Genomic DNA, 15,299 nt, shown 5'->3' with positions numbered 1-15,299 from the left:
ACTGCCCTGTCTCTTAAGGAGCCACGGTTCCCTCCTCGTTCAGTTGAAATGAGAAAATCTCCATATTCTCCAGTGTGGGACTGCTCTACATTCTCGTGCAGAATAATATCTCTATGTGCCACTTGAAATCTCTTCTCATGAGAAGAGGGTTGCTTTCCTTTTCCAATGGGAGGAGGAAGGGGCAGACAGCAGGATTAGAAAGAGAGAGAGATAGGTGGAGGGTAAGGAGGCAGGGAGGGAGGGAGCTGTGACTTGTTGAGCAGCATTTTTCATATTAGTATCACATGGGATATGAATATCCCATGTTTAACTTGAATCGGGTTTAGCATGTTTTAAATCAATTTTTAACGAGAGGACTACATGATGAACATGGAAGCACAGATTGTTTTGACATGGAGTCCTGTTATTTTGATTGAGGCAAGATGCTCTTCTGGCAGATGGTTATTATTTTAACTCGGAGTGTGATGACTACAAGCAACAATAAGGAAACCTTATTTTACTTCGGTAACGGATCACGCCCCTTTGCAGTGGTTGTTACGTATGAAGGAAACCAATCCTCGGCTCACCCGCTGGTATTTAGCTCTACAACATTTTGCTTTTATGGTTCAATACAGGAAAGGTCCTGAGCATGCTAATGTCGAGTATTTTTCTCGGCAGGGACCGTGGGCACAAAGCAAGGAAGAGAGGATGGCACTCTTGGATGGGGTGGGGTATGTGGTACAAGAGACGAGAGCCAAATGTTTCATCAAAGTTGTCTTCATACTTCTGCAGGAACAGTTTAACTACTAGTTTCACCTTGTAATGTTCCACCACTCTGAGCAATTTAACATAGTCCCTCTTTTGTCAGATTTCCTTCATTCATTGAAATAGACCGCACATCTTCATCTGTTCTCTAATTCAGTGGTCCCCAGCCTTTTTAGCACCGTAGATCAGTTTAGGGTGCATGTGGGGGCTGTGGGATGGTGTCTGCGTGTGCGTGTATGTGTGCAGGAGTACGTCTGTGTGTGCATGGGGGGGACGGGGTGTATGCGTGTGTGAGGGGCATCTGTGCATTCATGCCTGTGTGCAGGGCATGTGTGCGCATCTGTGCATGCATGTGGAGGGAATGTTCGTGTATCCATGTATGTATGCGGGGGGGCAGGAGCTCTGTCTCCACAGCCCAGTCCTCCCAAGGCCACAGCCTGGTACTGGGCTGCGGACTGGAGATTGGGGACCCCTGCTCTAATTCCCTACTTAATATCCCTTCTTTCCAGGAGCATATCCAAACGAAATAGTCTCTTTTGTAATACAGACTCCATCTTATCCCTTTTTCTGAAATATAGACATAAGCTATGCTTCTAAATACACCAGTGTGCTCCATATTTGACACTATGCCATGCCATAACTGAAAAGGTGTCTTAGAGATGCCCTAAGTTGGCATTGTCCTCCTGGAGAGCATCTGGCCAGTTTGATGGGAACAGGTCAGAGGCCAACAGAGAGGAATGAATAGGAGTTCAGATGGAAAGGTTGAAGGGCTGCCAGTGTTGTACTCCCAGCCTCTGTGGCTGTATTGGTCTGCTGTCTGCCTAATAGCAGGACAGACCCTACCCATTCCAGATACCATGGCCTGTTTTGTTCTTGAGCAGCCTGATTCCTTTCCTCCACTCTGTGCTAGGAAACATCTTGGATCAGCAGTTCAGTTTTCCATTTGATCTGAACTAGAAAACTACAAGGTTTGTCTCTGCTTACTGAAGCAGGACGCGACACGCACACAAAATGTTAATATTTATATGATGTAACTGAAAAAGCCGTAATGGGGAAAAAATCCTCCTTCATTTCCACAGCTGTAGCGATACGGGGAAAGCCACGCATGTGATTTACCAGTCTTTGTTAGTCGATACTATGATTATTACGGAATGTTGCAGTTTAAACGTTTTTAATAGTCAGCTTTATTGTGTGATTTCCAATCAACACAGATTAATCACCAGGGGAAAATGACCCGTGACTCGCCGACGTGCAGTTTTGTCACACTTGTTATAACCGTTATCCAGTCCAAAAGGCTAAATATAATTTTTTGTTTTTAACATTAAGCCAAAAGTGAATTGAGGAAATCCTGTAGGATGATTGGAAGAGAGTTCGAAAAGCTCTTTGCATGGCCAGAAAGTACTTCTGTTAATCAGAGAAGGTTCTGTTTCTTTTTCCTTTGTAACTACAGCCACATGCGTAATCCTTTGTAGGAATTTCTGACACTTAAGGAGAAGCTTTTTAAGGGCAATAAGAGTTCAGAGAGATTGGGCAGGCAGATAATATCCAGGGTCCTAAGCAATATTTATTTCCTTATAATACCTATTAAAGTAATTTTGTAAGTTTGGTTTCCACAGGCCCAAATTCTATCTCAACAATATATCAATATGTTTTTAAAACAAACAATACTGGATGTTTTAAAATTGTGTGACTTTGAGGAAGGTACAGTACTATGCTCATATGAATTCCTTGGACGAATATTCCAAACTGCCTAGGAAGTTTTGCTTGTAGAATATTGTATTTACTTTCATGACAAAGCTCAGTATTTTGTTATATCGAAATCCTCTACAGCTCTCAGTAAGTTTCCCTTATTTGCATTTCTTTGCCATAAACTGTATTTGTCTGTCGCTTCTTGGCCTTTTGGCTAAGATCAAGTATAGTATCTGTTCTTATCAGTTAAATATTTATTTATTGGATTTCTGTCCCGCCCATCTAGACCAAAGGTCTACTCTGGGCGGTTCACAAATTTAAAAACAATAAAACAAAAATAAGATATATTATAGCTCCAAGGTGGCGAAAGTATAAGAAATTAAGATACCGCAGGAGGGAAAGCCTGCCCAAATAGCCAGGTTTTAAGTTTATTCCTGAAATAAATCTTAAAATATTCCTAAATGTCTGATACGTCCTTTAGTACTACATTGGAATTTACAAGATATTATTAAATTGAATTTTTGTAAGATGCACAAACAGGAAGGAAGGAACAGATAAAGGAATTTCAAAAGTTAAGAATATCTTGGTTTGGTAGAATACCTTTACGTAAAATGAAAATTATTCCCAAAATAAATTTCTTATTTTGGATGTTTCCCGTACAGAGGGAGTTAAGAGAATGGCAGACAATGTTCAGCATGTTTTGAAATGGAAAAAAGAGAGCAGAAAGTAATAAAAAGTTATGATACATATCACACAAGGAAGGAGATTTAGGTTTACCCAATATTAAATATTATATATCAAATCAGCTGAGATATATTCCAAATATTATAGCAAGTAATAAAAATGTAATTTTGAAAGTTTTTGAATTTTACAGCAGTAAAAATTTTTTTTAAAAAAGAAAATATTAGAGATGTGATTAAAATATTGATAATCCCATTTTAAATAATATCTTGGGTGGCCAATTATCTAGCTGTAATTATGAAACTCACTGTTGCTTCATAACGTAGAACTTTTCTTTACCCCATTCCCCAGGTATTATGTATTACAGTACTTTTCATCATTTTGTACAGTATTCCTTCACTTAATGTTGACTATGTCTATTCCCCCTTTGATTCTTTTCCCCTTGTGCTTTATTTCCCTGTTCACACTGTTTTATGCCAATAAAGGTTTAAAAAGAATAAAATAAATACTATGTTGGAAAGCTGGAAAAGTTATAGGGGAGTATTGAGCTAATTGATTTATTCTCTGAGTCAGGTGGTAGAATTAAGGAGTTTTCCAGAAAATCTAAAAAGGGAGTCAAAGAGGGTATTAATTTGGAAGGGAATTATTAGAATTAAAGATTGGGTAAGGAAGATAAATGGTAGGGAGTGCATAAGAGAGATACTGGGAGAAGAGAGGATTTCATGGTTAAATAATACTTCAGCTAGATAACTGGACAAAGGAATGGAAAACCAAGGGAGAAGAGGGTGGATCAATGGTGAATTCTAGGAAATTGAAAAAAGAGAGAAAATAGAAATTAGTAACAATAGAAAGGGGACAATAAACGTAATGCATAAGGTGTTAATACAGGCAGAATATAAAGCAGCCATAAAATAGGTATAGCAAGAAAATTTGGCTAAAAAAATTAAGGGAGAAGATTGGAATAAAATTTGGAATAAAAGAATAATGAAAAATATGTATCTAAGGGTTAAAAAATTTGTTATAAGCAGTATGAAGATGGTAACACTAGTGAAACTGAATTTATTAAATAAAACTATCATCTTCACATTGGAGGTGTAAAAACCAAGGGGAACATATTTACACATGTGGTGAACTTGTTAAATGAAGAAGGAGGAATGGTCAATTATCTTTAAAGAGATTATTGAAATAATGGGTATTGGTGTACAAATGTCTCCGATTATAGCTTTGTTGAACATGGGTAATAATAATCAATTAAAGGGGGAAGAAAAGGAACCAATTATTATGGTAACTGCAGCAAGGCTGATATTTGCAAATAATTAAAAAAATAATAACCAACTTTATAGGGAGGAGTGGTATAAAGATATGTGGACTGTGGCTATTAATGACAAATTAACCTGTGAAACCAAGATCAGAAAAGGAATATTGAACACTAATGATTTTAAAGAAATATGGAATTTATTTTTAGTATATAGTATGTGTTTGAGACCTCTGTGATGTAAGATCTGTAGATCTTCAGCTGTAAGTTCGAATCCACGTGACGGAGTGAGCGGCCGTCGCTTGTCCCAGCTCCCGCCAACCTAGCAGTTCGAAAGCATGCAAATGCAAGTAGATCAATAGGGACCACCTCGATGGGAAGGTAACAGAGTTCCGTGTCTTAAGTCGCACTGGCCACGTGACCACGGAAGATTGTCTTTGGACAAAACGCTGGCTCTGTGGCTTGGAAACGGGGATGAGCACCACCCCCTAGAGTCGAACACGACTGGACAAAAATTGTCAAGGGGAACCTTTACCTTTACCTTTACCTTATGTGTTTGAGAAAGAGAAAGAGTCTACACCCAGAGATGAATCGCTATGTTTCTGGAGGGAAATGGACTGTTATACAGTAAAACACAACGTAAAATAAATATGAAAATTAGTCCCGAGGGTGATATAGAGCAGAGTCAAAAATGTATGTTATACAGTAATTGTGCTTTTTAAAAATTCTTTTTAAGTTGATATGTTAATTAGGAACATTGTGTCTATTTGTTGTTGTTATACGTACTGTATTGTTAAAATTAATTACAATTATTTTTTAAAAAGAAACTACCGGTATTTGTCTATTTGTGCATTCACATGTGTCAAAAGAACCCAGTTATATTGATTCTGCCATTATTTAAATTGTTTTATAAATGTCTGTTCATACAAGAAATGGGTAATATTTTCCCCCCACTTTGCTGGCATGGCCTTTTTAAAATGACCTAATCCCTGAATCACAATCGCTTACTGTTTCAGTGCATGTGAACATTGCTGTTGATTTATTTACTTTGTGAATGGGTTGCGTTTTTGGGAACCATGGTCATCACACTTCTATTCGCTCTCTTTTTGGAATAAAAAAATGCTTAGCAATAAATCACTATTTTTTTATTTTTTTTTCTCCACCTCAGTTTGTCAGTTTATTACTTAGCTGATATCTTCCTTATTGTAACCGTCATCCCCATTTTTGTGTGGCTTATAGTTAAGTGCCCCCCTAGGTTTTCAACGACAGATCAGTCCATTTTAGTTCTACCTTATATTTATCTAGTGATATATATCCCACCAGGTGGCACATCAACTTAACAATTGGAAGTGACAGGCAAATGGCATATTTAGCAATATGCACTTACACATTTTTAAAAGAAAATTTTAGGGCAGAAGAGACCTAGAAACAGAACAGAAAATGAATCAATTTATGTGAGATAGCATATTTAGGAGGGGGAAAAAAAACAGAAAGTGGAGAAAGGAATTGGGAAGTGAAAATTAAAAAGGGAAGGAAGGGCTGCATGTGACATATACCACCAGGAAATGTACCGATTGAACTGACAGCTATATGAACAGGCCCAGCGGTATATATACCACGTAACTATGCACACAAATTTATCAGTATAAAAAGGAGAAAAAAGAAACAATTCAAATAAAATAAAATATATTAATAATAATATATAATGGTAAAAGAAAGAAATTGTTTTAACTTGCATTACCAGGACCATGGTATGTATTTGTTCTGGTAATATTTGTGGAAATAGTTATTTCTGGATGTAGTGCCCAATCTCCCTAAGGAGCACTCAGCACTCGGTCGGAGAGTTTGGCAGGCTACTTACCACCTTTGCGCTGAGGCAAGTCCCAAGACCTCAGCAGTGCATAGTGTAAGCCCCTTGAACAAGTCTGACCTTAAAGGAACATTTTACTTTTACCCAATACTTTGCAAGTACAGACACATGGGCTTTGTGATTCCTTAGAACTCACAACAGCTCTGTTAGGCAGGACTCAAAGAGAGCTAGTTTGTTGTGGCCCTCTCCACCTCCTGGATTTAGCCAGACCCTGCTGTTCAAGAGACCAGTCCATCATATGGATTTCTATAATTATTTTTTCTTAGAAAAATAGAGTCTCATAGAATCAGCTCAAGCATATGCATAAAAAACATATTTGAAGACTATTACAGTTAAATAAAATAACTAATCCCCATTAAAATAATAAACAGTATTAAACTGGGCTAAGGTGGGCTAGCCCCACCTCCTTCTGTCTCTCCACTTACAATCTTTCTCCTTCAAGCCACATACTCAAACCATCAAGTTCTTTTTCTCTCCCATCATCATGGAATAGAACTTTTTCCACATAACCCATTGTCCATTTTCTACATTCTCTAACTCCTCCCTTGTTCTTGATACTTCATGGCTGTTAATCAATTAGCCTCGAGGGGCTGTAACACCCTCTTCCTCCCTCAATTCCCATGCGATCCAGATATTTTATCTCTTCTCTAATTAGCTCAGAATGTTGAGTCTTTCCCAGGCTCCTTGTCTGACCTTCAGCTTTATCTCAAACCACGTTGTACTGCTCTTCAGAAAGACGCTCTCTTAGCACTTAGAAAAACACATTCATTGTCTCTCAAATCATTTTCACACAGAACCTGAGTGACTCCATCTTACACTTCTCTGATTACATATCCCACACTGCTTCAACTCCATCACACTGGATTTTTTTCTCTTTTAATATTTTTAATATTTTCACACCATGGGTAAGTGAATCGGTGGGTAGTGATCCCATGGATAAGGGGATCCTACTGCATTCCTTTTTTTTTTTGGCCACAATTTCTGTTGTTGGCCTTATTTTCCCCAGCATTTTTTCCTGCAGAAGATCATAACATTATGTCGTCATTAAAGCTTCCTTGCTTTTCTTATGATCTCTCAAATTATTGGCTATCTTATAAATGCTACCACAATGCTTGAAAAACCATGCAACATTCTATGTATTTAATATTAGCTTGTATAATAGGGATAATATGCACCTTTGCATCTTCATGCAGATTAAGCCACCCTGATTTGGAGAACTGGAAGCGTGCCAATGTTTTTTTGATAGCTGCCTACCTTCTTTTTCAGGCAAAAAGTGGCTTATATGGGGCATGGACTGAGCAGAGGGGCACATCTTCTGAAGTTCTGGAGTTAAGCATCCCTGTGCTCAGTCCACAATCCACTACTAGCAGACAGATATCAGTAAAACATGGATAGCTGAATGCATGCTGTCCCGTGCTATCGTAAGAATTCTTCATATCTCAGGATTCAGCAGACAGAAATCCTCATTGATGAGTTTAACATGTTTTGCATCTCCAGATTTCTGGGGCTAAGAAAACAGCTATAGCTGTTTACTTGTCCCATCTGTGTTAGACATAGTTGTGCTTAGGCCCTGGGATTGCTGCCTGGCTGGAACAAGGCCATCAAAATAGATTACTAGGAGTGCCAAAACATCTTGCAGTATGAATCTGAAAAGGAAGAACAACCAGAAAGATAAGCACTATCAAATTTAATCCAGCAGGTTGGCATGTAAGAGACCATTACGAGAAAGAAGGGTTCTTCTGCCATATACCTCCCAATATTTTGGGTTTTGCAACCAAGATAGTATGAACAAAGAAATGGCCTTGAGAGAGGGATTATTAAAGCCAGACTGGGCACCTCACCTGGATCATATCATTGTATTTTTTAAAATGTCGGAAAGAGAGGAATAACTGCTTTAGCAGTGCAGTTTAAGATGGTGCACACAGATTGAAAGACGGGGAGTTGGGAGGGGATTTGAGGGCTACAGAAAGTAAAACTAAAATCGAACTACAACTCATAGGAGCCTCCAGTTTAGCATTATTTCTGACAGACAGGAAAATCATGATGGAGGAACTGCCAGTAATTCAGTGGCCTGATTGTAACAAGAAATGAAAATGTAAGAATGTTCTCAGTTAAGAAAATAGGAAGACTGGAAAAGGATGATCACGGGACTGGAAACCAAGTCTTATGAGGAAAGACTGGAAAAACTGGGCATGTTTAGCCTTGAAAAAATTAGACTGAGGAGAGATATGATAACACTTTTCAAATACTGTACTTGAAAAGTAGTCCTACAGAGGAAGGGTAGGGTTTGTTCTTAATCATCTCAGAGTGCAGAACAGACAATAATGGGCTTAAGCTATAGGAAACTAGTTTTCAATTGAATATCAAGAACTTCACAACTGCTAGAACAGTACAACAATACAACTAATGAGGTGGTGAGTGCTCGAGCACTGAAGGGATTTGAGAGAAAATTGGAAAACCATCTGTCAGATCTGCTTTGATACGGACTCCTGCATTGAGCAGGGGGTTGGACTCAATGGCCTTGCAGGCCCCTTCCAACTCAAATTATTCTATGAATCTAAGGGAACAACTACAAAGCAGGCAAAATATGCTTAGACCTCAGTTTTTCAAGGAAGTTCCTCGTTGGCTTTTGTGTGTAAAATTGCTGTCATCATCCAGATGACTACAAGTTTCTCATGAAAACCAAAGACCAATTTGATACAGTTCTCATTCCAGTTGTGAAGTAACTGCCAGTATCTTTGATCTCCTGAGGTACTAATTGTCAATCGTCACCTTTTTTAATTACTTTATTTTTCTGATATGGCCTAACAATGACTTTGGAAAGCCTTTAAAGTTTCAAAAACAACAGGTACTTGGCTGACACCCCTATGGTAGCCCTTTTGTGTCAGATCAGGGAATTACACAAGGCAAGGAAATTGATGCCAGCAGAAAAATTAAATTATACTGGCAGAACTTGAAAAAGAACATGCTCCACTAAAAAATAAATGATTTCTCACTTGGCCTATCTGGGTTTAGCTATGCATCTTTTAGCCACCTAATTACAGACTACATCAAATTAAAAAGTGGTGGCTAAAATACTCTATAATAGCCTATAAGGAAAATGGGAAAAGCAGGATTCTTCTTTCCAAACCTTCATAGACTGTCCAATTAAACTGCCAAGCAAGTGGCATCTTAAAACTGTATGCAATTAAACATCTGTCTTTATATTTGATGCAAAGAGCAAAAACTATCCACATCTGTAAACAGGTTTCAGCTGTTGGACATCTGGATCTTTTTATGTGTACCCTACTCCCACGTACCTTTGTGCCTCTCTCTCTCTCTCATCACTCAATTTTGGGCCATAAGTAAAGCTTGCTCAATATAAAGAATTTCAGTTCCTACTATTTTCATCTGTTGATGTTTGGGCAAGCTGTGAGAGAAAATCTGCATGTGGTTTCATGAAGTTCAAAAGGCTGAATAACTATGCTGTAGTTATGCTACCATCCAGTGGCTGAATAATGAATCTTCCCCACCATCATCAACAGGATGTTACAGGCAGTACTTTAGGCTGTGTTTAGACTACATAGGCCAAAACCCTGTGGCCAACTTTTGTGAAGTATTTGTCTCCTCCTGCTGATTTAGACTTGTATTTTGTAAGTTTTGGTGGCAAATGGCTGCACATTCAGAAAGCCTTGGTTGCATCTGTGGCCACATGCCCAGTCATACCCACCCAGGAACACAACCAGCACCCCATTAAGCAGCGGCAATTTGCCACCCAAGCCCTTTGCCACCTAGGTCAGCAAAAAGATTCTTGCTGTAGGATTGCTAGAGAAACTGGCTAAAGGGTGAGCAGCAAAAACATAAAATGGCAGCCAATAGCTAAGGGGGGAAAACAATGTAAAAGCTTTTCTCCTTATAAAACTGATTATATTCCATTTTCCATATTACTTTGTATTGCATTGGTAAATTCAGCCAATTCAATGTTTCTTTTTGTGTGGGGGTGAGGGAGAATTTTTTGTTTCCGCTGAACCTGTTTTCTTATGAAGTCGAAGGCTTTCAGATAAGGCCTTCATTATATAGTATCCTGCTGCCTGCATGGATTTGGAGGCTGGTTCCATACAGTGCTTTTCCTATACTGTGTCACTCCCAACACCATCACCAAGAGGTAGATGTCCACAATGTACAGCACGTTTTAGGAGTCAAGTATGAAAAAAAATACACAGTCCCAAAGCTGCTTAGGAAACTGAGGCTGCAACTAAACAATCAAGTTATCGGGAGTTGAACTGGGTCATATAGGATCGCTTCAAAGTACAGTACAGTGCACCGTTTAGAGAGATCTTTGCCTTCACACATTCTTCACGCTATTAACCTATTCCTTCCTCTCTGCCTCTATGTCCTCTTCTGTTTTCCCCTCCGTGGGGAGCTAGGGGAACACTGGATTTAAAAAATAGTATTGATAAGTAACAAACCACTTCATTATCCCCTCACCAAAGTGACACTATACTGGGTTGTAAAGAAAAAGAAAATAAGCCCCTCTCCACCTCCTCTTCTGTCCCTCCTCTGTGGGGAGTAAGTAGGACAGTGGTTCCCAGCCTTGAGTAACCCAGGTGTTCTTGGACTGCCATTCCCAGAAGCCTTCACCACCAGCTGTGCTGGCCGGGGTTTCTGGGAATTGTAGGCCAAGAACACCTGGGTTGCCTAAGGTTGGGAACCATTGGAGTAGGGAAAAGCGGGGGGTGGGGGTGGAAATTATTGGTAAGTGGCATACCACTTCATTGGCTTGACCCCCCCCAGTGACATAGTGGGTGGCAAGGCAATTACTGCATCTAGCAGGGGGTTGGACTCGATAGCCTTATAGGCCCCTTCCAACTTCACTGCTCTATGATTCTATAATTCTGTGACATAGCACTGAGTTTTTGAGGAGAACATCTACTAGAATTGCCTCGTTTGATATTAGTGATTATGCATGCTGGAAACTGAAATAAAGCAATCCTGCCCACATAAAAACAAACAAAAAACAAAACCAGTAGTCCCTGCCAGGGATCCAGAGAAGCACAGGCAGCCATGGAAGAGGGTCAAGCTGCTTCAGATGTGTCTATATGTTGTATAATTGCCAGAAATTCAATCAAACTTGACCATGCCAAATGCAGTCCAAAATGCAACATAAAATGATTATACCTTGATGTAAACATTAAAAGACAAGAGCACAAAATAAGACCAGAGATGTTTTATAACTAAGTTGAACCTCCTTAAGATGTCTGTGGAGATGGACTTTTCTTAGGCCAACAGGTTGTCAACATGAGGAAGCCCACCGATTATTACTTCACTGATAGTACTTACTGTAGCGATTAGACATATATATATCTCCTCTTGTTACTTCTGTTTTTTCTGATGATCTTGGATGGGGGAGACATAGTTGCCCAGCACCTATTGTTTCATTGTACTAGCAGCTTTCTCATTGCAGTCATCCATTATTTGTTACTCTCAGAATTTGTTCCAATTATTAACACCACAATTTGTTGTTGTTGTCGTCTACAAATAGGTGTATCCCAAATTCAATTCATGTACTGTATCTCATTTTACAGCTCCAGTCTCAGGACATGGTTTAGAGCCTCATGATGCGGCAAACATGCTGAAGCAAAGGAGCGAGCAATGCCTTGATGAGAGAATCCATAGAAATTCTACCTATCCAGACTGACTTCCATGAAAAAAGAAAAGCAGACTACAGCATGGTAACTAAATGAATAATTGAAATGAGAGAAAGATAATGGGACTGGTTTTGTTCTAATTTTGTTCTAATCTGTATGCCTGTTCACTGACATGAACCTTATCTTATACTCTGATGCTGATAGTGAAATGTAAATAGACGCCCAGAGTGGTAGAATATACCAGATGGGCGGGATATAAATCGAACAAACAAACAAACAAATAAATAAAAAAGAAACTGAAGAAGAGTTCCATTTGATAATGTGTGCTTCGTTTCATACATTGATAAACTTAGGGACAAACTAAAGGAAATACAGCAGGATCCCCTTATCCGCACGATCAGTGTCCACCGATTCACTTATCCATAGTCTGAAAATTTTAAATAATTTTTTTTAAATCCTAGAAATAGATATTTCTAAAGATGAAGTTACCAGATCTGGCCAGTAGAAAGGAGCCAGAACCCATGCTATGTATAGTGTTTACTACGATTAAACTTCTTCGTATTACAGAAGAATAGAAGGAAGAAGAATAAGTTTGTCATATTGCTCACTGATGGGGTGCTCTTTCATATTTTGGAACTGCAACCTCCAGAATCCTCTGAAAATTCTCCCTGCTAAGTCAGTCAACCACACATACTGTCATGTGATTGAAGAGTAGGGGCTGGCCCTTTGGGTTTAGAGGACACTGGGAGATGTAGTCTCACTGACCTTTAGGCTCTATAGAGAGCACCTCCCAAAGAAATGTGACAGTCAGGAATACACACAAATCCCAGGTAGCACTATGGCAGCTTCCTTCTTTTTGAAAGTAGAAACAGACCAGAGAAGACAGCGATGGAGGTACATAACCAAAATGGTGGTCTGTAGTCTTTTTATTGGCTGTATCTTCCCTTATTCTGCTTGGGGAATTCTGGGAGCAGCACTCCAAAACTATGAAACAACATGCCTCTAATTACTCAGTAAGCTGGGTTTTAAATGAACTCTAGGTGCATGAGCTGGTGATTGTTTAGACCAGTGGTCCCCAACCTTGGGCCTCTAGAGGTTCTTGGATTTCAACTCCCAGAAATCCTGGCCAGCAGAGGTAGCGGTGAAGGTTTCTGGGAGTTGCAGTCCAAGAACATCTGGAGGCCCAAGGTTGGGGACCACTGGTTTAGACCAGTGGTTCCCACCGTTGGGTTCCCAGGTGTTTTTGGATTGCAATTCCCAGAAATGCTGGTCAGCAGAGCCAGTAGTGAAGGCTTCTGGAAAATGAAGTCCAAGAACACCTGAGTTACCCAAGGTTGGAAAATATTGGTTTAGACTGTCCACTGACCACATTCCAAGCTCTGTTTTCATTAAGAAAATGTTGCAGTTGGTGAAAACTTTGGCTCTAGATGTCTTTCACATAGTTGAAATCTCTTTGTAGAACTGTCTGGAAACAGTGCATAGAAACCAGTGAAATAATATGAACAAATGTCAACTAGAGGATTTGGAGAAGTGCAGTACATAAAAATAGCTGATATTATGCATCTTATTGAGCTTCCAAAAAAATCAAATTGCATTTTATCTTCTAAAGGCTTGTGGAACTTATCTAGGTGCTACTCTAAAGAAAGGAAGGGTTGGAAAAACAAAAGTAGAGAAGGATAAACTATTAGAAGTCTTTCATTGTTGCTTCTGTTGTTGTTAAGCTTTCTGAGCTTCTGAGTGTGAAGCTTAAACTTCTGGAAAAAGGTTTCAAACAATGATTTAAAAATGTAATATCCTTTTGGAAGAATTAACTCAACATGCATTTGTCTTGGGAGCATGGTACAGCTCTTTGAACTGTTTAATTCAAGCTTATGCCCAAATTAATTAAATGACTTACTTACCGATTGGTTGTGCATAGGAGTTTGATAGAAATATGTACATAAAGACACATGATTATGATGTAGTAGTAGTAATGTACCATCAAGTTGCCGTCAACTTTTTGTGACTCCATAAATAAGCGATCTCCAAAATGTCCTGCCCTCAACAGGCACTGCTCAGCGTTTGCAAATTCAAGCCAGTAGCTTCTTTTAAGGTGTCAACCCATCTCATATTTGTCCTTGTAGCTGGGTAGAGTTCATTGACCTTTTGCAGGCTGTATTTTTCAGTGCTGGGAGCCAAGCTCTGTTAAGTTTTAAACTTTCTTTTTTTTTTTTGTTGAAGCTCTGCTGGTGTTTGTGGATTTCAATGGCTTCCCTGCGCAGTCTGACGTAATGATTGCTGTTGTTGTCCAGTATTTCAGTACTGTATTTTGAAATAGAATTTCATATCCAGCTTGTTTTAGGGCATGTTCAGCTACTGCCGATTTTTCTGATTGTTTTAGTCTGCAGTGGCTCTCATGTTCTTTGATTCTGGTGTGGATGCTTCGTTTTGTGGTTCCAATATATACCTGGCCACAACTGCAAGGTATCCGGTATACTCCTGCGGTGGTGAGGGGGTCCCTCTGTCCTTTGCTGACCATACCATTTGTTGTATTTTTGTGGTGGGTTTGAATACTGCTTGTAGGTTGTGTGTTTTCAAAATTTTCCCCATGTGGTCCGTGACCCCTTTGATGTATGGCAGAAATACTTTATTTGTTGGTGGCTGTTTTTCTTCTTCAGTTTGGTGTTGTTTTCTTGGTTTGATGGCTCTTGTGATTTCATTTTTGGAACAACCATTTGCCTATAGGGCCCAATTCAGATGGTTGAGTTTGGTGCTGAGAAATTGAGCTTCACAGTTATGGATTGCACGGTCTACCAGTGTTTTGATTGAAAAACCCCAAGAGACATCTCATGAGAGTATCTGTAGAAACTCCTGATTGTGGCATGCTGTCCATTTTTCTTTATATATAAGGGCTAGCAAGGTACATGCTGCCTTATATGCTTCCCTCTCCCTATTTTATTCTGAAAACAACCATGGAAAATGGCCTGGGCTAAGAGGTACTGACAGGTCCAAGAACATGAAGCAAGCTTTGTGACTATGGGTACCATTCTAGCAGGCCAAAATGATTGAGGGCCACCCGAGCTGATGCTAAAACAATTGAGCGTGCCCTTGAGCCAAATCCCTCTCAGCCTAGGATTTCTAGAAATTGCTTAGGACTGCCTTGACCGTGGCTTAACTTTGTGGCTGTGAATCTGGCCTTAGAGAAGGTTAGATATGGTGTAACTCAGTTATTGACAGGTTTAAGATAAACCTGGAGGAATTGTTGAATACAATTTTGTACAATGAAATAAGTGGTTGTAAGAATCAGTGCTGTAGAAAGAAGTAAGGCTAGAATTTATACAGCTGAGTTAAATGTAACAGCTGAGGAAGAAATCCCACAATTGGATAACCCTGGGATAAAGCTAGCAGACCTAGCACACACACTCTGTTGGTGTCGGTGTCATGTTGCTGTCAT

At 39.4% G+C, this 15,299-nt stretch overlaps 1 long non-coding RNA gene and 1 pseudogene across 1 annotated transcript in view; both read left to right on the top strand.

Moving 5' to 3' along the window:
- The window catches only part of LOC140704695 (uncharacterized), a 77,852-nt gene extending 65,911 nt beyond the window's left edge, over positions 1-11,941 (top strand). Inside the window, exon 3 of the long non-coding RNA XR_012084057.2 lies at positions 11,804-11,941. This is a non-coding gene — a long non-coding RNA (uncharacterized LOC140704695). The remainder of the gene's footprint in view (positions 1-11,803) is intronic.
- Positions 2,628-2,791, top strand: LOC140705247 (U2 spliceosomal RNA; annotated as a pseudogene).
- Positions 11,942-15,299: the final 3,358 nt, after the last annotated feature.

This window comes from Pogona vitticeps, chromosome 2, assembly GCF_051106095.1.
Source record: "Pogona vitticeps strain Pit_001003342236 chromosome 2, PviZW2.1, whole genome shotgun sequence".
Taxonomy (NCBI): domain Eukaryota; kingdom Metazoa; phylum Chordata; class Lepidosauria; order Squamata; family Agamidae; genus Pogona; species Pogona vitticeps.
The sequence above is the reverse complement of the archived record's forward strand: the minus strand, read 5'-3'. Positions and strand labels throughout refer to the sequence as shown.